Genomic DNA, 26,533 nt, shown 5'->3' on the forward strand with positions numbered 1-26,533 from the left:
AAAAAAAAAAAAAAAAAAAAAAAAAAAGGAAAATCAAACCAATAAACATGTGAACTATTTTCTAGTAAAAGACAAATTAAATATGATTTTTTAAAAAAGAACTTTAAATTCTTTAAGGCAGAAACCACAGTTAAAATCTCAATTTTTCCTACAGCACCTTGCAGAAGGACTGACAAGAAGGTATAACATTTACATTAAGCCAGTGATTTTTATGCTCAATAGCAATGGCATTACATTATCTAAGAAATCTTTTTCTTAAAGCTTCAGTGCATCAGGTCCCTCCCCAAAATTAGACTACAGAGTAGTCCAAGTACTACTGACGACACAAGAAAAATTTTAGGTAAAATTTTGGTACTATAAAGTTGTCTGGAAAATAATCTCAATGTTATTACATTTTATAACAACTGTTATTTTAAGAGTTCCTAGGAAACATCTACTTCCAAAGACACACGCAAATTTTAAAAGATTCAGAATTAAATTATAATAGCTTAAACTGTTTTCTAATATCAAATGAAACATTAAAAGCAAGAGAAACACATATTAAATTTTACTTACATGCTCTCTTTGGTAAACATATCGGGAACAACTGCTTCCAATCTTATCCCATGTAAGTTTCTTTTTAATTATAAATGTTAAGCACAAAAGAACCTCAAAAAATTACCTTGTTAAACAACTTTACCAAATAGCAATTAGAAATATTAACTGACTTGTCCCAATACTAGCTAGCAAGTTGTATCAAAATCAAAATGCTAACTCTTACTTCAGTAGTTAAAGATATAATATGACCATGATGAAAAGATGATTGAAAAAATCCTGAACCTCTTAAAAATGAAGTTAGGAATTGAAAATAAGTATGTCTATTCAAAAAAACAAAACAAAACAAAACAATACACAAGTCATTCTTCTAATTATAACTAGAAAGGACACTGGCTAGGACCCAAACCTGTTTGCTTTATTACACCACTACTCACTCCTGTGAATGACCTTCCTTAAATTACCCTATAAAAACTAACAGTTCCCCTGTCTTACAGCTACTTTTTACTTCAATCTTCAAGCTAGATTTTAAATGCCTTGAGTAAGGTAAGCCCCAGAACTGAGCATCACATTTTACTTGTAATATAGTAGTAAGACTGCTGGCTCTCCTACTTCGACAATTATTCCCCCTTCCACCTTCCTAATTTAACTGTGATTTTGTTCAAGCCACCCAACTTCCTCCATGAGTTTCCAACGAGTGGGAAGACCTTCCTCGGCTTCAAGAGCTGGTTCTTAATAGTCTAATCTAAACCCAACATCATGGCCCATTACTCTTGCCAGTGTTTACTTTAAATACAGGAACATGGTAATAATCCGTCACAGAAGACATGAGGGAAAACCTACAGAAGGATTGTGGGGGAAAGTTTCTTCTCTCTTAAAAAGTAATACATGTAAGAAATATCTTCCTTTCAAGAGAAATTGTCATGTCTGTATGTGACACCTAAAACAACAGCTGCCATCTTGCAGCCTCAAAGAAGTTGGTAGAAGACAAAGCCAAGCACAAGGAGGGCAATAGAGCCAAGGATGGAGGGAACCTGGGTCCCTGATGATGTTCATTCAATAACTGAATTAATTCCACCCATTCCTGAGATAATGATTTGTCTGATTCGATTGCACTGGATTTTTTTTCTAAAGATTTTATTTATCTATTTATTTGACACAGAGAAAGACAGTGAGAGGGGGAATATAAACAGGGGGAGTGGGAGAGGGAGAAGCAGGCTTCCCACTGAGCAGGAAGCCTAATGTGGGGCTCGATCCCAGGACCCTGGGATCATAACCTGAGCTGAAAGCAGACAGTTAATGAGTGAGCCACCCAGGTGCCCCTGCATTGGTTTTTCTGTTTCTTATAACTTAAAGCATCCTAACTAAAATACATAAATGTCACTGAACTGAAACAGCATTAACCAATGCATAAGTTATAGCGATTTGTCGCACTGAAAGAAAAGGTGAGAGAATTGCCCATTCAATAGTAATTACAGGGGCAAGATGGGGCTAAAAAGAGTGTCACTCTTTGGTAAATGTTGTTTGTATAACTGGACATAAGTATGGAGATGAATGATTTTTGAGTCATGCTTAATAATAAAATGAATTCCAGATGGGTTGAAAGAATTCAACCATGAAGATATAAAGGAAAAACATTTTAAAGAAAAAAACAGAGTATACCTGCATGCTACTTTTGGGAGGACAAGTCAAATAACCTTTCTGAGGTTTTCTCTTTTGTAAAATAAGGATAACTACCTACAACTCATAATGGATTAGTGAGAATTAAATGAGTGAAGTAAGTAAAGTGACCCTTAATGGTCCCATTTCCCTTTATTTCTCTGACATCTGCAGGTTTTAAAAATTAGTTTCACTATGGCTAGAAATGACATAAAGAGAAAAATAGACATCTTAGTCACGCAGTCATAAAATTCTAAGAGTAAATCTCAGGTCGCTATGCTATATAAACCCTTCTCCAACACAGTAATCCCCATCTATGATTTTTTTTTTTTTAAACATCAGGTATCTGACTTTTGCTTGGCTACAGAATTTAATCACACATTTGTTAATGGAAAACCAGATGTCTCCACTAATTGTATATGGTGAGTAGGTGTCTGGACCTATAACCACACACTTTAAATTTATAGTAGTATGACATAGTGTATGGCTTTCAGGATCATCCATAAGCAAAATTTATGTCTTTTATCAGAGAAATAAGGACAAAAAGGTATCCAGTGTAATCTAAAGCATGTACAAAACAGAGGCTATGGGGAGTCAAGAAACTGTGATGGAGGAGAAGGACACAGGTTTCCACTATCAAGTAGTGGATAAATTATACAAGGTATGTCTACTTCCAACCATAAATTGGGGCAAAGAATTCTGACTTTATTCAACACTCTAAAGTTCCTTTAGTAATGAGTAAGACTTCCCCACTTCCTAAAGTCCATATTCTAGTACCAGAACTCAGGATCTTAACAGAAATTAACATTCCTCCAGGTGGCAAAAACAATTTACAAAGCATGTAGTCCTACTGCTCCTTCACTTAACTGTATTATTTAGGCTGAAGGAAAGCTACCCTCTACTTTCACAACATGCCTGTTTTATAGTTTTATCATCGATTTAAGAACTGAAGAAGAAGGATACATAGAGAGGAACCAAAGTCAAAGAATTACAATAATTAAATTCTTTACTACTCATAGTTGAACAATGAGAATAGACCAGTTATAGCTGGTCTACCATCATTTTGAATGAGACTAGTCACATTGGAGAAGTACTTTCACATAAACACATAAAGGAAAGCATAATTAATTACAGATTTAACAAATTTGTAATTACAAATTACAAATTTAATATCTAAGGACCAAACATTTCACATTTCCTAAGAAGCACTGATATTAAGAGGAAAAGATCTCACAACAACTTAAGCAAAAGAACCAGTAGGAGAAAATTACTCAACTAAACACTGTTACAAACTTTAGTTCTCTGGATAATTTTGAATTACAAAATTCTATGTAAATAAAATATTATTTCTTCTATGTAAAGTATCATTTAGGATCAAGTCCATTAGTATTATTCATTTGTTATAAGCTAGGAGAATATAATGGCAGGAGGAAAGCAAGATATACTACATGTAAAAACACTCATTTTTATGTTAAATTTCAAAATCTAACTGGTTACTGTTCTAAATCTACTTCTTTGTTTTGTTTTTTTTTGTTTTTTAAGAAACTACCAAAAACACCATGAAAACGATTGCAGTAAAACCAGGGGTCTCTGAAAACCAAACTACTTCTAAAACAGGCTATCCCTGGTACTAAAAGACTGACGTCAAACCCTTTTTTAAAAAAATTTCCTATGCTGGGGCACCTGGGTGGATCAGTGGGTTAAAGCCTCTGCCTTCGGCTCGGGTCATGATCCTGGGATCCTGAGATAGAGCCCCACATCGGGCTCTCTGCTTGGCAGGGAGCCTGCTTCCCCCCATTTCTCTGTCTGCCTCTCTGTCTACTTGTGATCGCTGTCTGTCAAATAAATAAATAAAATCTTTTAAAAAAAAATTCTTATCTTTTAAAAAAAAATTTTTATCACTGTGACTTATTTATAACTGGAAATCTTTGCCTCTTAATCCCCTTCATCTGTCTCACCCACTGCCCCACACGCATTCCCTCTGACACGCAGTAGTTTGTCCTGTATATTTGAGTTTGTTTTTTCACTTACTTTATTTTTCAGATTCCACATAGAAGTGAAATCATGAGGTATTTGTCTTTGACCTATTTTGCTTAGCATAATATCCTCCAAGTCCATCCATGTTGTCACACATGGCTACATCTCATTCTTTTTCATGGTTGAGTAATGTGCTAGTGTGTGTTGTCTGTATGTGTGCCTGTGTGTGTATGATCATATCTTCTTTACCCATTCATCTACCAATGGAAACATATCACGCCTACTACAAATAATGATGCAATAAACACAGGAGTACATTTATCTTTTCAAAACAATGTCTTCATTTTCTTTTTTCTTTTTTAAGTAGGCTCCATGCCCAGCATAGAGCCCAACATGGGATTTGAACTCATGACCCTGAGATCAAGACCTGAGCTGAGATCAAGAGTCAGATGCTCAACTGACTGAGCCATCCAGGTGACCCTCATTTTCTTTAGGTAAATATCCAGTAGTAGAAATACTGGACCATATGTAATTCTATTTTTAATTTTTTGAGGAATTTCCACACTATTTTCCACAGTGGCTACACCAATTTACATTCCCACCAACAGTACAGGTTGGAGCACTTTTCTCCACATCCTTGCCAACACTTACTTTTCCTCTTTTATTTGATACTAGCTCTTCTGACTAGTGTGAGGTGGTATCTCATTGTGGTTTTGGTTTGCACTTCCCTGATGATTAGTGACTATTGGTTATCTGGATGGGTTCTTTGAAAGAATGTTTATTCATATCCTATGCCCCTTTTTATTTTCTTTTAAAGGTTTTATTTATTTATTTGACAGACAAAGATCACAAGTGGCAGAGAGGCAGGCAGAGAGAGAGGAGGAAGCAGGCTCCCTGCTGAGCAGAGAGCCTGATTCGGGGCTCAATCCCAGGACCTTGAGATCACGACCTGAGCCTAAGGCAGAGGCTTTAACACACTGAGCCACCCAGGCGCCTCCCTATGCCCCCTTTTAAATCAAATTGGGTTTTATGTTCTTTGATATTAACTCCTTATTGAATATATCATTTGCGAATGTCTTCTCCCATTCACTAGCTTGCTTTTTTGTTTTGCTGATGGTTTCCTTTCCTTTTTATTTTGGTGTAGTCCCAATAGTTTATTTTTACTTTTATTTCCCTCGCCTGAGGAGACATATCCATAAATGTACTCTAAGGCTAATGTCCAAGAGATTACTGCCTATATTTTCTTCTAGGAGTTTTATAGTTTCATGTCTCACATTTAGGTCTTTAATGCATTTTGAATTTATTTTTGTGTATAGTGTGAGGGAAAAGTACAGTTTCATTCTTTTGCCTTAGCTGTCCAGTTTCCCCAGCACAATTTATTAAAAAGAATTTCTTTTCCCCCAGTGTATATTCTTGCCTCCTCAGTTGTTGATTAACTGACCACACAGGCATGGCCTTACTTCTGAGTTCTCTATCTGTTCCACTGATCTTTCTATTTTTGTTCCAGTACCATACTGTTTTGATCACTACAGCTTTGTAGTATCTTGCAATTTAGGATTATACTACCTCCAGCTTTGTTTTTCTTCCTCAAGACTGCTTTGGCAATTTGAGGTCTTTTGTGGTTCCATACAAATTTTTGGATTGTTTATACCAATTCTGGAAAAAAAAAATTGCTATTGCTATTATTTTTTTTAAAAAGATTATTTATTTATTTATTTGACAGAGATCACAAGTAGGCGGAGAGGCAGGCAGAGAGGGAAGGGGGAAGCAGGCTCCCCGCTGAGCAGAGAGCCCGATGTGGGGCTCGATCCCAGGACCCTGAGATCATGACCTGAGCCGAAGGCAGAGACTTTAACCCACTGAGCCACCCAGGCGCCCCATGCTATTGCTATTTTGAAAGGGATTGCACTGAATCTATAGATCACTTCAGGTAGTGTGAATACTTTAACAATACTAATTCTTCCATTCCATGAACATGGTATATCTTTCCATTTGTTTGATGGAAAGCTGTTTTGATAATAGACAATATACCATTTAAAGAAAATGAGCATATTTTGATGTCTTCAACTAGGTAAAGAGGGAAGGAATTTCTCAAAAATTAAGCACTGATACGAAAATGAAAACAGAATTTCCTCAGAAAATTTTAACAACTTCTGATATTAAATGTGATTAAAATCTTTTTTTTTAAAGATTTTATTATTTATTTGACGGAGAGAAATCACAAGTAGGCAGGAGGAAGCAGGCTCCCTGCCGAGCAGAGAGCCCAATGCAGGACTCGATCCCAGGACCCCGAGATCATGACCTGAACCGAAGGCAGCGGCTTAACCCACTGAACCACCCAGGCGCCCCAATTAAAATCTTTTTAACTTGTCTGACATGACTACATCCATGCCAATATTTTCTAGAACATTTACAGTGCAAAAAAAGTATGTATTCTAAATACTCAGTAAAACATACAATGGTTCTTTCCAATCAGTCTTCAGGTATACCTTTCCAGCCTCATTTTCTCTGTATGCAAGCATCTAGGTTTGGCCCAGTGTGCTCCAGCTATTTCCCAAATAGGTCACGCTCCTTCTACCCCACTGCTTTTATGGTTACTCTTTTCTCCAGCTGGAATGTGAACAGTACTTATATTCAAACTGTCTCAAATGTTGCTTACCTTGTGCTCTTTCCCCAACATGCTAAGAAAATATTAATAATCACCTCTTATGTGCTTCCTATTATAGGAATTGTTGTATTTGTTATAATTATGTATAGGCCTCCCTTCTATTCTATAGGAAAACAGACGTAATAGTGATAACAGCAATAATAATAAATACTTCCTGTATCCGGGAGTTCACTGGTTAGGTAGAAAAAGTAAGTATTACAGGATCCTCAGTGTCATAACTAGGTACTACATGAACTGAGAAAGGACAGTTTAACCAAACTGGGCTTCAAGGCAGAGATGAAATTTGAGCTGATCCTTAAAAACAGAATTAAGGAAGAATCAGACAGAGGTAAGCAAGGCAATCTAGGAGAGAGGAAAGGCAAGGAGAATTTAGAAAATGAGAACAGAATACTCTGGACCCAAAAGGGTGAAAAGAAGGAAATGCAGGACACAAAGCTGTGAAGATGGGTTACAGAATGTACATTAAAGGTATAACATACCAGGCTAAGAATCTGAGTATTTATCTTCTGATATCCATTTGGAACCACAGGAATTTTGAGGGTAAAGAGAGTGAGTGACATGACTGGTTTTTATTTTACTAAAGCCTGGCAAGGATAAAGATGATAAATTTGAACAGGAAGAGACAGGTATAGAAATGAGGAATAAGGAGGATACTATGGTAACAAAAGCACAAGAAAATGAAAGTCTGAACTAAACTTGAGCAACAAGGGGGAGCCTGGGTGGCTCAGTTGGTTACGCATCCACCTTCAGCACCGGTCATGATCGCAATGTTCTGGGATCTAACCCCACACTGGGCTCCCAGCTCAGGGGGGAGCCTACTTCTCTCTTTCCCACTGCCTTCACCCCACTCTTGCTCTCACTCTCTCATAAATAAATAAAATCTTTTAAAAAAAATTTACAAAGGAGTGCCTGGGTGGTTCAGTCAGTTGACCATCTGGCTCTTGGATGTGGCTCATGTCAGGACCTCAGGGTCATGGGATCTTCAGTGCAAAGTCTGCTTCAGGTTCTCTCTCCCTCTGCCCCTTCCTACACATATGCACTCTTTCTCGCACTCTCTCTAAAATGAAAAAATAAAATCTTAAAAAAAATTTTTTAAATCATAAAAAAATAAGTTGGAGCAAAAAGTATGGAGCATTAGAAACAAAAGAACCTGGTGAGTGACCAAAAGAGAAAAAGGAAGGGTTAAGAGTGATTATGTGATTAGAAAAACAACTATTTACATCTTCTATTTTAGGTGAGTAGTGACTTTATTAAACGAGGCAGATAATATATTTTGGAAAGATAAATATTTTAGATATACAAATTTGAGGTTCCTGTAGAGTATCATTTTATGGAAAATGATATGGAAGTTGAAAATGAGTAGGAGTTCAACAGAGTGATTGGACTGATACAAATTTGTGTGTAATGAGAACACACTTAAATCCATGAAAACAGATGCAATTACCCAGTGAGTATAAACAATGGGAGAATGGAAAAAGAGTAAAGAATAGCACCCTGGGGAACATTAGCTTCTGAGAGGTAAGCAGGCAAATATGGTTAACAAGCAGTCAGAAAGGTGAAAGGAACATAATAGCATCACGAAACCTGAGATAATTCTATAACTTAAAAGCAGACTGAAATGCCAAAAAGAAGTCAAACAGAATGAAATAAGCAATAGAAGCCAAGTAATTTGTAATTAAATATGATTTAAGATGGTTACATGGTTGCATAGTAATGTGAATATACTTAATGTCACTGAAGTATAAACTCACAAATAATTTAAATGCTAAGTTTCATGTTATATATATTTTACTACAATTTTTTTAAAAGTCCTATTGAACATCAACAAAATGGTGGACTAGTAAGCTCCAAACTGTCATTCCCCACTGAAACAAAATAGAATGAAAAAAACACCCAGAAGCTCTCTGAACTAACTTTTCTGCGACTTAGAAAAACAATCAAAGGTTTAGAGCAGTCAAGCAAATGCCCAATTAAGTATAAAAGCAATCTTCAAATGGTAGAAAGTTTTGTGACATTTTTAGTCACTCTTGTCCCACTTCCGCCGAATGGGAGCGAGCTTAGTCTTGAGCAGGCTGCAGATTGGTTCCCACTTCCCTTATCTTCAATCAAAGGAAGCAGAGTAAAACCATATTGGTAAGTTACCATATATATCTGTTCTGAACTGTCTGGGGAATGCCTGAAAGACTAAGGCAAGAACATCATCTGTTTTGCATAACTTGGAACACAGGCAAAAAAAAAAAAAAAAAAAAGTGGGCACTCTCATAAAATCATAAAAGCTGTACAACTACAATAAACCACAGATACCTGTGACAAGAGATTATAGTAGAAATGCACAACAGACTGTCTAGACCCGGAAGAGAAACTGGGATGAAACTCCCTGGAAATTTAAAAAGAAAAGGTCACTATCAGTCTTAAATAGAATGGCATAAACCAGCTTCTAGTGGGCAGAAAAATTAATGGAGGGGTGGCCTGGGTGACTCAGTCAGATTTTGGCTCAGGTGATGATCTCAGGGTGCTGAGACTGGGCCTCCACCCTGGCCATGGAGCCTGTTCAACCCCCTGCACTCTCCCTAAGTGTACACACTCTCTCCCTAAATAAATAAATAAATAATGGAAAATGAACAAATAATGGCCAAAAGAAAGGAGAAAGATTAGAAGCTTGCATGATTAGAACCTAAAACTTGATGGAATACTGGTACGTAGAAGAGATAAAGATTGATAGAAGATAAATGACTGAGGATCCAAGCAATATTAAGGAGTATAGAATGATGAAACAAAGATGAGACATTAACCTTGTAAAAAAGAAAAATAGAAAAATATTTCTATGTAAATATTATCCTCTCAAAAGGAAAAGGAGTCATATTCTAATCTAGAACACTTAATAGCAAGTTATTAGCCCCACACAGCCTCAATGCTCTCATTTGTAAAGCAAAGATAACTACAGTAACTATTATACAGGGCTGTTACAAAAATCTGATATATCCCTAGTAAATCACAGAAGCATACTCACAGGTAATTTGATTTTCCTCCCTATAACTTTATAGGTGTATAGACACAGATGAACATAAGCTAGACTTTCTCTTGGTATGAATAAATGAAAAAGTTCTTATGATTTGATCTTACTCTGGGAAAGAGTGTTTGTTGTTTTTCAAAGTACTCTTTCAAATGACTGGGTATTTTTTTCTTTAGGGAATAATAAATGGATGTCATATGTTCTTTAGTTAGCAGCAGTACAACAATATTTTTAAAAAAGCAAATGTTATCTTCTTAAAGTTCCTATGAAAATTTTCATAAAATCAGATTTTTTTTCCTTTAAGAAGGCTCCATGCTCAGCATGGAGCCCAAAACAGGGCTTGAATTCACAATTCTGAGATTAAGACCTGAGCTGAGATCAAGAGTTGGAGACTTAAGCAAATGAGCCACCCAGGCACCCCATCCAGATCTTGATAATTTGGGGATAAATGGGGACACCTGGGTGGCTCAGTCAGTTAAGCAGCCGACTCTTGGATTCAGCTCAGATCATGATCTTAGGGTCCTGAGATCAAGCTCCACATCGGGCTCCACACTTAGCAGGGAGTCTGCTTGTAGATTCTCTCTCTCTCTCTCTCTCTTTCCCTCTGTCCCTACCCATGCTTGTGCACTTGCTCTTTCTGTCTCTCTTTCTAAAATAGATAAATGAATAAATCTTAAAAAAATAATAAGAGGAAAAAAAGAACTGAGACTCAGACCTGTGGAATCGTAACAAAAGATTTAACATTTGTATCACAGAAAAGAAAGAGAATATAAAAAGGATTAAAATAAATGAAGGCTAAAAATTTGGCAAAAGACATAAACCTACATACTGAAGAAACTAACAAGACTGATCCAAATAAATCCAAACAAATAAAAAACTGTCAGACTAGAATTCTGTACCCAGCAAAAAGAGAAATCAAAGAAGGGGAGCAGGAAGCATGGGCTTTCAGTAATAGGATGAATAAGTCATGGGGATAAAAGGTAAAGCATAAGGAATATAGTCAAATGGTATTGTAATAGTATTGCATGGTAAAAAAAAAAGTAATGTATGGTAATAAATGGTAATAAATGTCTAACCACTTGGGCTGTACACCTGAAACTAATTTAACATTGCAAGACAACTATACTTCAATTAATAAAATGTATAAAAAATGAGATAACGTTGGGGTGACTGGATGGCTCTGACGGTTAAGCATCTAACTCTTGATTTCGATTCAGGTCATGATCTCAGGATCATGAAATTGAACCCCACATGGGGCTCTACCTTAGTGGAGAGTCTGCTTCTCTCCCTCTGCCCCTCCCCCAGCTTGCACACACTTGCGTTACTCTCTCTCTAAAAAATAAAAAAAATCTTGAAGGAAAAAAAAAGAGGGGTGCCCAGGAGGCTCAGAGGATTAAATATCTGTCTTTGGCTCAGGTCATGATCCCAGTGTTCTGAGATGGAGCCCAAGATGGGATCCCTGCTCAGCAGGTAGCCTGCTTCTCCCTCTCCCTCTGCCCCCTCCTCTGTTCTTGTGCACATGTGCTCTCTCACAAATAAATAAAATCTTTAAAAAAAAAAAAAAAAAAATATATATATATATATATATATATAGTCAGATGACAGAAAACTAAGAAATTTGTTATGAGCAGACCTAAAATAACGGTTAAAGGAAATTCTCTAAATAAAAAGAAAATGATGAATGAAAGAATCTTAAGATACAAGAAAGAACAAATGAAAAGAGTAAAAATATGAGAAAATACAATACACTGTCATTTTCTTAAAAGCTGAAGCAAAAATGATAATGTTCTCTAGTTGTTTCTCAATGTATATAAGGTGATATTAAAGAGGACTATGAACAGGAGGATAAATTAACATAAACTAGGTAAGATTTCTACCCTTCACTCAAACTAGTAAAATGTCAACACCAATCAAATGTGATGTTACAAATGTCTAATTTAATACCCAGAGTAACCAATGAGAAAGCTATACAAAGAAGTATATACACACAAAAGCACTGTAGATAAATCAAAACAGAATAATAATAAATGTTCAAGTAGGTGAATAGGGAGCCAGAAAAACAAAAAAATGGGAAGTTAAACAAAAAACAGAACAGCATGTTTAAGCCCTAAAATTACAATTACATTAAATGTAAATAGTCTGAAGCAAAATTCAAGTTAAAAGACAGATTATCAGAGCTGATAAATAAAACATGACCAATCTACAGAAAGGAAACTTACCTCAAATGTAACAATATAGGTAGATTAAAAATAAAGGGGTAAGAAGCAATATACCATGCAAACAATAATCAAAAATAAGCTGGAGTTGATATATTATTCTGAAACAAAACAGACTTCAGAACAAAGAGAATTACCGGGAACAGAATGGGAAATCATGTGATGATAAAAGAGTGACTCCATTAAGAAGGCACAGGAAATTAAATGAGCATGTTCTAGACAAGAGAAGTACAAAATATGTGAAGCAAAAATGGATAGAAATGAAAAGAAATATATAAATCCACAATTTTAATTGGAGAACACCACACTCCTCTCTCAGCAATTGTTAGAACTAGACAGAAAATCAGCAAGAACTCAACAACGCCAATGAACTAACAGGGTCTAATTAACGTTTACAGAATATTCCATCCAACAATGGCAAAATACACATTCCTTATAAGTGGTCACAGAACCTACCAAGTTAGGCCAAATCCTGTACCATACCTCAATCCTCAACAAATTTTTTTTAAAGATTTTATTTATTTGACAGACAGAGATCACAAGTAGGCAGAGAGGCAGGCAGAGAGAGGGGGAAGAAGGCTCCCCACTGAGCAAAGAGCCCAGGACCCTGGGATCATAACCTGAGCTGAAGGCAGAGGCTTTAAACCATTGAGCGACCCAGGCACCCCTCCTCAACAAATTTTTAAGAATTAAAATCATATAGTGTGTTCTCTGACCAAAATGTAATCAAACTAGAGCAAACAATAGAAAGATAGTAGGGAAAGTCCAAAGCACTTGCAAACTAAGTAACATGTTTCTAAATAATCCATGGTCAAAAGAAAGTCTCAAGGGAAATAACAATATACACTGAACTGAATGAAAATAAAAGTACAACATACCAAAATTTGTGGAACACAGCTAAAGGAGTGCTGAAAAAAAAAAATGTCTGTCACTAAATACTCATTCATTAGAAAAGCATGAATTTGAATCACCTGAGCTCCTTTCTCAAAAAACTGGAAGAGCACAAAAGAATTAAAGCAAATATAAAAAAGGAAGCAATAAAGATAAAAACAAAAACCAATTAAACCGAACATAGAAAAACAAAAGTGAAAATTCAATAAAACAAAAAGCCAGTTCTTTGACAAGATCAATTAACTGACAACCCTCTAGCAAGAATGACAAGACACAAAGTACCAATAGGCACTATCATACAGATCCTGCAGCTATACAAAGAGTAATAAGGAAATATTATGAACAACTCCACATACAAATCTGACTTCAATAAAATAGACAATTCCTTAAACAACACAAACTACCCCAACTAACCCAATATCAATAAGATAATTTAAATAGTACCATTAGTTTCAATAATGTAACAGCAACCAAAGAAGAAATCTCCAGAGCCAGGTGGTTTCACTGGAGAGGTCTACCAAATGTTTAGAGAATTACCACCAATTCTATGCAGTCTCCTTCAGAAAAAAGAAAAGGAGAAAACACTTTCAAACTTATTTTATGCAGCTAATAGTACCCTGCTCCCAAATGAGACAAAGTATGAAGAACAAAAAATACAGACCAATTATCTTTTATGAATATGAATATATTCAGTAATATATAAAATCATACACCATAACCAACAAAGGCTTATCCCAAAGAAACAAGAATTATTCAGTATTCAAAAATCAATCAGCATTATTTACAATAGCCAAGACATGGAAGCAACCTAAGTGTCCATCAATGAATGAGTGGACGAGGAAAATGTGGTATATGTATACACAAACACAGAGGAATATAATTCAGCCATAAAAAAGGACAGAATCTTACCATTTGTGACAACATAGATGGACCTTGAGGGCATTATGTTAAGTCAAATAAGTTCAGAGAAAGAGAAATACCATATGATCTCACATATGTGTGGAATCTAAAAAAACAAGACCCCACAGATAAGAAAACAGTGGTTGCCACAGGCAAGAGATAGGGGGTGGACAAAATGGGTGAAGGCGGCAAAAATAATAATAATAATAATAATAATACAAATTCCAGTTATGAAATAAGTCATGGGGATATAATATATATAGCATGGTAACCACAATTAATAATACTGTATTGTATATTTGAAAGTTGTTCAGAGAGTAAATCTTAATTAAATATTCTAATCATAAGAAAAAAAATTCTGCATGTGGTAATGAATGTTGACTAGACTTACTGTGATCATTTCACAATGGAGGCAAATATTGAATTATTATGTTATGCACTTCAAACTAACAATGATGTATGTCAATTACAAACTTAAAAAAACTTTTTAAATCAATATAATTCACATGAAAAACTAAAGAAAAATATGTATCAACAAATGCAGAAAATGTACTGGAGAAAATCCAATACTTGCTGATGAGAAAAACTCTCAGAAAACTAGGAATACCTCAAGTTATATATTTTTTAAAATCTACAAAAAAACCCTTAAAACTAATATCAAACCTAATAGTGAAAGACTATGTTTCCCCTCAAAAATCAAGAACAAGGCAAGGATGTCCTATCTTACCACTCTTATTCAATAGAGCACTCAAACTCATAGCCAGTTCAATAAAGCAAATAAGGGAAATAAAAGGCATACAAATGAGAAAGGAAAAAAATAAGTGTCCATATTTACAGATAATATGATTACCTATGCATTAAAGTCTCAAGATACAACAAAACAAAAACAAAAAAAAACGCCTAGAACTAATAAGTAAGTTCTACAAGGTCATAACATCAACATACAAAAATTAACGTTTCTATCTATTAACAATGAACATGAAACCAAAACTAAAATATAACTCCATTTACATTTAGTTAAATAAAAAAGGGAATATTTAAGTATAAATCTAACAAAACATGTATAGGACTTAACTGAAAACCAAGAAACACTGATGAAAGAAATAAAAAAAGATCTAAAGAAATGAAGAGACATGGGTTGGGAAATTCAGTATCCTACGACATCTAACTTCCTCAAGCTGACACATAGGTTTAACACAATTCCTATCAAATCCCAGCAAGTTTTGTAGATATAAGCAAAATTTTTCTATGATTTTTCTTTTTATTAGAAAAGCTAAAACAAATTTTTAGGAAGAATAATGTGGAAGAACAACTACATCCAAGTTTAAGACTTATACAGCTATAATAAAAACAATGTGCTATTCACAGAAGGACAGACCTGTAGATCAATGGAACAGAACAGAAAGACCAGAAATAGATTCACACAAGTATAGCCAAAAGCAATTCAGTGGAAGAAAGTACTTTTTTTTTTTTTTTTTGAAAAGGAGCCTTTTCGGGGCGCCTGGGTGGCTCAGTGGGTTAAAGCCTCTGCCTTCAGCTCAGGTCATGATCCCAGGGTACTGGGATCAAGCCCCGTATCAGGCTCTCTGCTCAGCGGGGAGCCTGCTTCCTCCTCTCTCTCTGCCTGCCTCTCTGCCTACTTGTGATCTGTCAAATAAATAAATCTTTAAAAAAAAGAAAAGAAAAGAAAAGGAGCCTTTTCAACAAATCTTGCTGAAGAACTGGATATCCATAAAAACGAACCTCCATCTAAATTTCATTACCTCATACAAAAACTAACTCAAACTGGATCACTGATTTTAAACAATAAAGAGTAAGGTTTTTTCCAATTTATTTTATTTCCATTCCAGTATACTAATATACAATGTTATATTAATCTCAGGTGAACGATACAGTGATTCAACGATTCTATGCATTATTCAGTGCTCATCATGATAAGCATACTCTTAATCCCCTTCACCTATTCCACTATCCCCCCACCCACCTACTCCCTGGTAACCCTCAGTTTGTTCTTTATAGATAAAATCTATTTTTCGGTTTGTCTCTTGTTTTTTTGTTGTTGCTCATTTGTTCTGTTCCTTAAACTCCACATATAAGTGAAATCATATGGCATTTGTCTTTCCACGACTAACTTATTTCACTCAGCATTATCCCCTCTACATCCATATTGTTGCAAAAAAGCAAAATTTCATTCTTCTTAAGGCTGAATAGCATTCCACTGTGTGTATACGTATGGTATATATGGTAAATACATGTGTATATATATATGCGTTGTGTGCATGTATATATATGTATGTGTCCATCTGGTATGTATGTATATAGACATAAATGGATACATGTTATATATACCTTACACATAATACACACACACACACACACACACACACAAACATGCATCTTCTTCATCCATCCACTGATGGATACTGAGTTGCTTCAATATTCTGACTACTGTAAATAATGCTGCAATGAACATAGGAGTGCATGTATCTTTTTGATTTATAAGGTAACATTTAGGGAAAAAAACAAAACATGGTGAAATAGTGGGAGACCCACAGATTACTGAAGACTTCTGAGACGGGACAGAAAAAGCATGATCCATTAAAAAAAATTGATAAATTGGACTTAACCAAATTTAACAGCTTTTGCTCTGCAAAAGGTCCAGGTAAGAGGATAAAAAGACAAGTCAAATACTGGGAAAAAATATTTGAAAACCACATATACTAGAACACTTAAAGAACTCTTGAAGCTCATCAATAAAAACAGTCTGATCAGAAATGGGCAGAAGTGGGGTGCTGGTGGCTCAGTAGGTTAGGCCTCTGCCTTCAGCTCAGGTCATGGTCTCAGGGTCCTGGGATTGAGCCTCTATGCACAGGGCTCTCTGCTCAGCAGGGAGTCTGCATCCCCCACCCCTTCTCTCTGCCTGCCTCTATGCCTACTTGTGATCTCTTTCAAATAGACAAATAAAATATTTTTAAAAAAAGAAAGAAAGAAAGGCAAAAAAGGGTCCCTGGGTGGCTCAGTCGGTTAAGCATCTGCCTTCAGCCCAGGTCATGATCCCGGGTCCTGGGACTGAGTCCCATGGCAGGCTCCCCTGCTCAGCAGGGAGTCGCTTCTCCCTCTCCCTCTGTTCCCCCCACCTGCTCATGCTCTCTTTCCCATACTCCCTCTCTCTTTCAAATAAATACATAAAATCTTAAAAAAAAAAAAAAAGAAATGAGCAAAATATATGAACAGACATTTCACCACAGAGATGAAATGCCAAATAAATAAATAAAATCTTTTAAAAAATTAAAATAAAATAAATTTTAAAAATTTAAAAAAAGGAAAAAGAATTACAATTCCAATGTTGATGAAGATGCATCTGGAACTCTCATACACTGCAAGTGGCTATTTAAAATAGCAGGGCCACTCTGAAAAACTGTTTCACAGGAAGTATTATATGACCTGGCATTTGCACTCATGGGCATTTATCCTAGAAAAATGAAAACACTGTCCATGCAAAAACCTGTATATAAATGCTCAGTGTTATCTCTAATAGCCAATGAAGAGGAATGACAAAAGTGTTTTCAATAGGTGAATAAGAAAACAAGCCATAGTTATCCATACCATGGAATAATACTATTATTAAAAATAATGAACTGAAGGATGCAACAACTTGAATGTATGACAGGGGCATTATGATGAGTGAAAAATACTCGTCTCCGAAGGTCACATACCTTATGATTTCATTCTAATAGCATTTGTCAAAGAATAAAATTAGGGATCCCCATCTCTAAAACAAGAGATTAACAGTTGCCAGGGTTTAGGGATGTGTTTGTGGCTGGGGGGGGGGGGGTAATACTGAGGGTGTAAAGGAGATCTTTGCAGTAATGGAATAGTTCTGTACCTTGACTGTAGCCATGGCTATAGAAATCTACACATGTGAAAAATGACACAGAACCATACACTGCACACTGAATCAGTTGCAATTTCCTGGTTTTGATACTGTACTACAGATATCTAAAATGTAACCACTGTGGGAAACTAGGTGAAGAGTATGCTGGACCCCACTGCAACTTCCTATGAATCTGTAATTATTTCAAGACAAAAGTTAAAAAAAAAAAAAAATACAAACAACAGTTGCCAATGCCAAAGTAACACACAGGTTAAAATGATCTCACAATGATTTTCAGAGCAGCTATTATTAAAACGCTCCAAAAAATAAGGGCAAACACTATTAGAATTAATGAAGATAGTATAGTCAATAAAGAACTAAATGGAGGATACCTGGGTGGCTCAGTTGGTTAAGTAGCCTCCTCTGGCTTAGGTCATAATCCCAGATTCCCCGGATTGAGCCCCACATCAGGCTCCCTGTTCAACTGGGAGTCTGTTTCTCCCTCTCACCCTCCCTGCGCTTGTGTGCACATGTTCTCTCTCTTTCAAATAAATGAATAAAATCTTTAAAAAAAAACCAAAAAGAACTAAATGGAAACTTTGGATTGGAAAAATATAATAACCAAAATAAAAAACACACCTGAAAACTTGATAGCAACATGGAGATGACTCCCTATACCTGAAGACTGATTAACCACGACAACGAGTAAAAGAAATTTTTTAAATGAACAGAGCCTTTAGAACCTGGGTGATGACACCAAAACAGGGAACATTCATGTAATCAGAGTCCTAAAAGAACAGAAGAAAGCATGGTGCAGGAAAAATATTTGAGGAAACAAATGTTGAAAACTTCCCATATTGTCAGAAAGGCATAAACCTACAAATTCAAGAAGGTCAACAAACCACAACAGTATAAATACAAATGAATCCACTTCCAGACACATTATAATCAAACTGCTGAAAACTAAAGACAAAGAAAACACCTTGAGAGCAGTCAGAGGAAAATGGCTCATTACTTACAGAAGAAGAATGAGCTGGATGACTAGATTTAACACCAGAAACTATGTGAAACATAGTAACAACAAAAAAAGTGGAACACCATTTTTAAAGTGTTGAAAGAACTGTCAACCCAGAATTCTACAGCCACTGAAAAACTCCTGTTAAGAATGAAATAAAATTTTGACAGGAAGAAAAATAGAATTCATAGTCAGCTGACCTGCCTGCTGTAAAAAAAGCTACACTTGGAGGAAAATAAAGTCCTAAAGGAAATTATTTAGGCAGAAAGAAAAGGATAGAAGGAAACTCGGAACATGAGCAAAGAAAGAAGAGCAACAGAAATGATAGGTATCTGTTTTTCTCCTATTGAACTATTTAAACTGTTTTTTGAAAGCAAAAATTATAACATTTTCTGTTGGAGTTTTCAATGTTTAAAGCTGCAATAGCATAAGACAACTGCAATAAAGGATAAAGGGGCCTATGTAGTGGGTAAGATTTTTATATTAACATGAAGTGGTTGGATACTGATTCCACGTAGACGGTGAAAAGTTAAGTACATATATTCAAATCCCCAGAACAGCAGCCACTAAAAAAACTACACAAAAGATATCAAAAACACAAAAGATAAAATGGAATACTAAAAAGTGTATAAATAACCCGAAAGAAAGCAAGAAGAAAACAAGAACAGACACAAAGGGAAGAAGCACAAAACAAATTATAAAACGAATGACTTAAGTCCCAATGCATTAATAATTACATTAAATATCAATATTCTTAACACACTTAACATGCATTAAAAGATCATCAGAATGGATTTTTTAAAATAAATCCACTACATGTTAGTATAAATATTTTTGTGAAAACTTTTAATTGATAAGAAAAATAGCATTGTTTTATATTGTTTACAAATCCCTTTTGTCTGGCTTACAAGAAGACAGCTCTCATCTACTTCTGCATTTAATCTGTTGCAATACATTATTTTGGTTAGGGTTCATGTAGCTATTAAGCTGGAAAAGAGTATTTTTTTTTTTTAAAGAGTTTATTTTTAAGTAATCTCCACACCCAGGGATGCCTGGGTGGCTCAGTAGTTTGGGCATCTGCTTTCGGCTCAGGTCATGATCCCAGAATCCTGGGATCGAGTCCGGCATCGGGCTCCCTGCTCAGTGGGGAAACTGCATCTCCCTCTGCCTGCTGTCCCCCTGCTTGCATGCTCTCTCATTCTCTCTCTCTCTGACAAATAAATAAATAAATATCTTTAAAGAAAAAAAAAAATCTCCATACCCAACATGGGACTCAAACTCACAATCTTGACATCAAGAGTCACGCTCTACCAACTGAGCCAGCCAGACTCCCTAAGAGTATTTTAATAGCATTTTCAGATAATTGTGAAGATTCTTCACTATAACACAAAATTTGACAAGTGGTATTTCTTTTTCCCTGCATTTTAAAAAATTATTTTTATTAACACATAATGTATTATTTGCCCCAGGGGTACAGGTGTGTGAATCATCAGGCTTATACATTTCACAGCACTCACCATAGCACACACCCTCCCCAATGACCATAACCCAGCCGCTACCCTGCCTCAGTTTGTTTTGTGAGATTAAGAGTCTCTTATGGTTTGTCTCCCACCCAATCCCATCCTGTTTCATTTTTTCCGACAAGTAGTATTTCTTAAAGGTTAGTTTCAATACGGGATCTTTTGGACTCTCTTTGCAATATTAAAATGTACTGGTCTATCTTGCACTTTGAGTAGATCTTTTCTCATGAATGATTTTACAACATCACATATCAGTCATTTAGAATATACTGGCTCATTGAATTATGAGCTCTTCCAAATACTGACATATTTCATCATACAATATTGAAAAATCACATTTGTTAATGTCATCACCAACCTCACAAAGAAGTCTTTAGGCCCTGGGAAGCTGTCGAGGTCAGGGTGGCAGATACAACTTTTCCAAAATTCTAATTTTCACCTAAAAGCTCTAATTTTATCACTGGCCACAAATATTATTAGTTGTTTTCTAGCCATCATACTTCAAAATCCAGTTAGCAGAGGTTCTTCCCCAGTAACACATACATACACGTAAGTAAAGCCACACAAAGACACATCCGTCATATTCAAAGACCATATTACTGAAAGTGCCAAGTATATGTTCGGTTCTGACATGGGTTAATCCCTTTACCAATTAAGTTTTTTTTTTCCTTTTTTAAAAGTCAGTTTTATTGAGGTATAATGTATGTAAAGTAAAATTCATCCTTTTCAGCTTTACAGTTCTATGAATCTTGACAAACACAGTTCTATAACTGCCATGACCATCATCACAATCAAGATAGCGAACACTTGCATCACCCTAAATATTCTCTCATACCTCCCCTATTTTATCCCTAGCCCCTGAACAATGTTCAGTTCTTCTACAGGACAGTAATCCAAATACAAGGATATTAACCTTTTTAACATTTTCCCAAAGTCATCCCAAATGTTATTTCATACCAATACAGGAAAATATTACTATTGTCTACGGCTAATCATGTGCACAATGTTGTTTTGTTACTACACATTTAATTCTACTTCAGCTCACCAATATTTCGTAGCTCAGACTGCCTACCAACACTCACTTTCCAAACATGTCAAATTCCACAAAGATATATTTTAGCAGGCAACTATTTGAATCTTGCAATCCACTGCAGCTTCTATCAAAGAAATGGCTCCCACCCCTCATTCTGTCAAGTTCCAGATCACTGCTTCTCAGATAAAATATTATAGGACTTACTTTACCATTCAACCCACTTAACACATTAAGATATTTCCCCTCCTATTTCATGTCTCATTTTCCCCACTTCATTATTTACCAATCCCCATACTTTTCGGTCAGTTTAAATATTTTTCATTTAGTGTATTTTGTGTACAAAGCACCCTCTTAAGACTATGGAAACACTTCTCTCTGCAGCACAACATCTACAATCCTGGTGTTTCCACTATACTATAGACTAAGTATCAGAAAGTCTGCCACTTAGTGGCTATATGCTGTTAAGCAAATTCATTTACCTTTTCTAAGGTTTAATTTCATTTACACAGTGACAATAATATATGCCTCACCCAGCACATGAGATTGCTGTAAACATTAAATTATGAATTTGTAAAGTCTTATAAAAATAGTTATTACAGGGGCGCCTGGGTGGCTCAGTGGGTTAAGCCGCTGCCTTCGGCTCAGGTCATGATCTCAGGGTCCTGGGATCAAGTCCCGCATCGGGCTCTCTGCGCGGCGGGGAGCCTGCTTCCCTCTCTCTCTCTGCCTGCCTCTCCGACTACTTGTGATTTCTCTCTGTCAAATAAATAAATAAAATCTTTAAAAAAAAAAAAAATAGTTATTACAGGCTTTTGGTCCCTCGTCCAAAATTCATATATCAAGGGGAAAAACACACCTATATCTTATACAGACCACTTGTAGTTTTTAAAATGTTATGCCCCGAGAACAGACACAGCTTAGATTTAAATAAATTACCAATTATACCGTATCTCTTAACATCATGTCAGTCATTCTTGACTTTTGTCACAGAAACATTTTCTAGTAATTCAACAATAAACAAATATTTATTGAAAACTTAAAATATGCCAGGTACTCTTCCAAGAACTAGTGACACATCAATGAACAAGACAATCAGGTGCCAGGTCTCACAGAGCTAACATGTTGAGCATCCCTGTCTCAAAATATAATAGCTCTGAAGCCCAAGAGCTATTTAAGTAATCAAATAGTAATCAAATCAAATCAAAAGTAATCAAGTCAAATTTGTTTTCACAAATCAAAATGTGTTTTCATTTAGGAAAAAAATTTTTAATCTCATAAGAACAGTAAATTTACAATCTCTTCTGAATTTGTAAAAAAGAAAAATTCTGTATTTTATATGGTAAATGATTCTTTTATAGCCTCTGCACATCTAAACAATTTCTTCATAAGTTCCTAAGAAAACAGCAGGACCTTTCCTTTTGGCAGGCAAAGGAACAAGGTACTGGGAGTACAACGATGATTTGATTCTTTATCAAATTTGACTCTCCTCCCCACCCCCCAAAAATCAGCTCAAACAAAATAAAACAAAACCAGCTTTCTCAGAAAATGCTATCATATGACCTGTTTTTCCTTAAACTTTACTTTAAAAAAGAGAAAACAGGGGCACCTGGGTGGCTCAGTCAGTTAAGTGTCTGCCTTCAGCCCAGGTCATGATCTCAGGATCCTGGACTGAGCCCAGGGTTGGGCTCTGTGAATGGTGGGGAGTCTGCTTCTCCCTCTGGTCACGCTTTCTCTTTCTCTCAAATAAAATCTTTAAGAAATAGAAGAAAGGAAGGAAGGAAGGAAGAGAGAGAGAGAGAGAAAGGAAGGAAGAAAGAGAGAAAGAGAGAAAGAAAGAAAGGAAGGAAGGAAAGGAGAGGAGAGAAGAAAGGAAGGGAAGGAGGGATGGAGAGAGGAAGAAACGAAGAGAGGGAGGGAGAAAGAAAGAAAGAAAGAAAAGAAAAGAATTTCTTAAATTGGAGGTTGTTTTTCCACCTAATCCTACTTGATTTTGTTTTCCTCACAGCAGATTCCAAAATGAGATATATGGAGGAGGCATAATATCTAGCTACTTGGCAATTATTCGGTCCTTCCCAAACCTGGCTATGCAATCACCTAAGCCCTGTTGAAAATACATATTTCAGCATACTTGTATCTCTTAACTCCAATTCTCATATAGTAGGGCTGTGGTTAAGCCTACAAGAATCTGTATTTGGTTTTGATGTATCTGATTCATGAATAGGCACTTGGAAAATTTTCAGTGTGTCACCCGAAGATTTATCATTACAGGAAAAGCACCAGGATGCTGGGATGGCTCAGTTGGTTAAGTGTCTGCCTTTGGCTCAGATCATGATCGCAGGGTGCTGGGATGGAGTCTCACAAGATCCGACAGCAGACACCTTGCTCAGGAAGGAGCCTACTTCTGCGTCTGCCTGCTGTTCTCCCTGCTTGTGCTCACTCTCTTGCTCGCTCTCTCTCTCTCTGACAAATAAATAAAATCTTTAAGGAAAAAAAGAAAAAAAAAAAAAGGCAAAGCACCACACAGACATCCCTCCATTAAAGGATCAGATGTTATCCCAGCTATAGTCTTGAGTTGGCAGTCTTTGGAAACTAGCTGACAATACTTACTCTAATTCTAGTGTCAGGTAACTTAATTTCGGTAAAAAAAAAAAGTTCATTTCCAAAAAAAAAAAAAAAAAAAAAAGAATAAACTACCATTACCTGGGATCCTCCTGATGAGGAGTCTCTACCTAATGTGGTAGATACTTGTTGTTTGGAACTGTCAGCATGTCATTTCCCTTTCTTGTGGTAACTGAACTCCAATTTCTACCCCTGCATTACACAACTCTAATATATCTTGGCACAAGGTGTCTCACCCTCAGTATTGAGAGTGGAGTACATGATGAAGGCAAAACCTTATTAGTAAAGCATATTCTAACTACCGTGATTGGTTCAAGTATGGGCACATGACTTGAGCTGGCCAAATCGGTTAGAGACTTCATTTGAAGGTTAGAAGAAAAGGCTTTTTCTTTCCATTGTACCTGAACAAGTCAAGTTGGAAGCTAAACTGGCAATCATCCTACAATCAGAGTAAGTTATTTGAGATGAAAGACAATACTAAAGAAGCAGATCTGGAAAACCAGCAACGAAACGAACCACATCATTTAAAGCCCTGAAAAAAAAAAAAAAAGACATTCCCAAAGCTAGAATCTACCTATATATAAAGTATTCAGATACAATAAATGTTCTTTATTGCTTAAGCTAATTTGGTTTGGGTTTTTAGTCCTTTACAACCTAAAGACTCCTAGTTAATACAGGTAAAAAGGAATACAAATCTTTTTTTTTAAAAGATTTTATTTATTTATTTGATAGACAGAGATTACAAGTAGACAGGGAGGCAAGCGGGGGGGGGGGGGGGGGGGGAAACAGACTCCCGGCTGAGCAGAGAGCCCGATTTGAGGCTCCATCCCAGGACGCTGAGATAGTGACCTGAGCCAAAGGCAGAGGCTTAACCCACTGAGCCACCTCAGGTGCCCCAAAGGAATACAAACCTTTACAGGCATTAGCCTTCACGTCACTAAATCTAATGGCTATTCCCCAACTATTATAAGGAAGAAAGAGGCAGGGACTGAGCTTGAATGCTACAATTACAAAATAAGCTGCTTTTACTTAGATTATAATTATAATTCATTTAGTTATAATAAATAATTTATTCTAAAACTATCCAAGAAAACCCACATGAGGTTAATAACTTCTTCCTCCTTCTACTAGGAAGATAGTAGAAGCTTTGTGGGATGCACCTAAATATGGGTATACCAAAAGAGCCAATTAGCAACCCGGAGTGGCAAGACACCCACCTACAGACAAAAAAGCTTTGGGGCCAGGCCAGATGAGCACAGGGCATGAGATCAAAAGGAACCAAGGGGAAGCCATTTATCATCAGCTTACAGTATTGTTTTTGTGAGATTTCAACCTCTGTTTTACAGATCATCACATTTAATGTTCATCACTACCTTATTAATTATTTTGAACTCCATTTTATAGTTTGAAGAAAGAGTTGTTGTAAAAGTTTAAGTGATTTATCCAAGGTCAAAGAAAAGAAGAAAGGAAGAAGGAAGAAAGGAAGAAGGGGTGGAATAATGAACATGTCTTAACTGCTTGCCGTGTCCCACTGCCCTTGTTTTCCCAGAAACTGCCTCCCCATTCTCATAGTTCTCAAGGGATCCTGCCCTCCTGATTACAAGTGATTAAGGATGGGCCCCTGACCCAAGCCAAACCAATGACTCTTTTGCCCCAGAGCTCCCTGAATTTGAGACTCAAAGACTTGAAAATCAGTGGCTGAAGCTGAAGCTATTAGATACAAAAGCTCCACTGCTCTGAGCAGCCATATTTTCCACAAGTGACTAAAACCAGTCTACAATGAGAGAGAGTAACACAAATATATCAAAAACTAATGATGTACTGTATGGTGACTAACATAAGATAATAAAAGAAAGAAAAGAAAGAATAAGAAAATAAAGGGAGAGAGCCTTGTTTGCACTGGAGGCCCAAGCTCTAGTTCTTACTGAAGTTCAACTGAATCTGAGATCAGGTTTCCCTGAATCGATAAATTCTTTTTGCCTAGGAAAATTCAAGTTGAGTTCTATCATCTGTAACTGTCAAGAATCCGAACTAATTTGGAGGAAAAGAACGGGGATATAGGATGAGGTGATAATCATTCACAACAACTGACAAGTATTTTTGAACAATAAAGTCCAAAACTGTAATAAGCCCTCAAGGAATTCTCATTAGAGAGGTAAGAACAACACTCAAGACAGACTCATACAAGATAGCGGTGGTAAGTTCTGAACTACAGAAGACAATTACAAATATTATAGGAGTTCAAAAAAGTAAATAAAAGTATAACACAGTTGTGACTTAAGAATATACAGAGGAGGGATGCCTGGGTGGCTCAGTTGGTTGGATGACTGCTTTTGGCTCAGGTCATGATCCCGGAGTCCCAGGATCGAGACCCGCATCGGGCTCCCAGCTCCACAGGGAGTCTGCTTCTCCCTCTGACCTTCTCCTCGCTCATGCTCTCTCTCTCACTGCCTGTCTCTCAAATAAACAAATAAAATCTGAAAAAAAAAAAAAAAAAAAAGAATATACAGATGAAAAAGGAAATTGGTGAGGCGAATACAGAAGAAAACTCAGAAAGAGAGAGAGGAAAAAAAAATAAGGCCTGGAACTGTGAGAGCAAAGGAGCAAAGGTAAG

General features: G+C 36.2%; 1 protein-coding gene across 3 annotated transcripts in view; it reads right to left on the reverse strand.

The window, feature by feature from the left end:
• ROCK1 (Rho associated coiled-coil containing protein kinase 1) overlaps positions 1-26,533 on the reverse strand; it is a 148,404-nt gene that overhangs the window by 112,320 nt on the left and 9,551 nt on the right. The gene's annotated exons all lie outside the window — the stretch shown is intronic.

The sequence above is a fragment of the Mustela nigripes genome, chromosome 8 (genome assembly GCF_022355385.1).
Source record: "Mustela nigripes isolate SB6536 chromosome 8, MUSNIG.SB6536, whole genome shotgun sequence".
Classification (NCBI taxonomy): Eukaryota; Metazoa; Chordata; class Mammalia; order Carnivora; family Mustelidae; genus Mustela; species Mustela nigripes.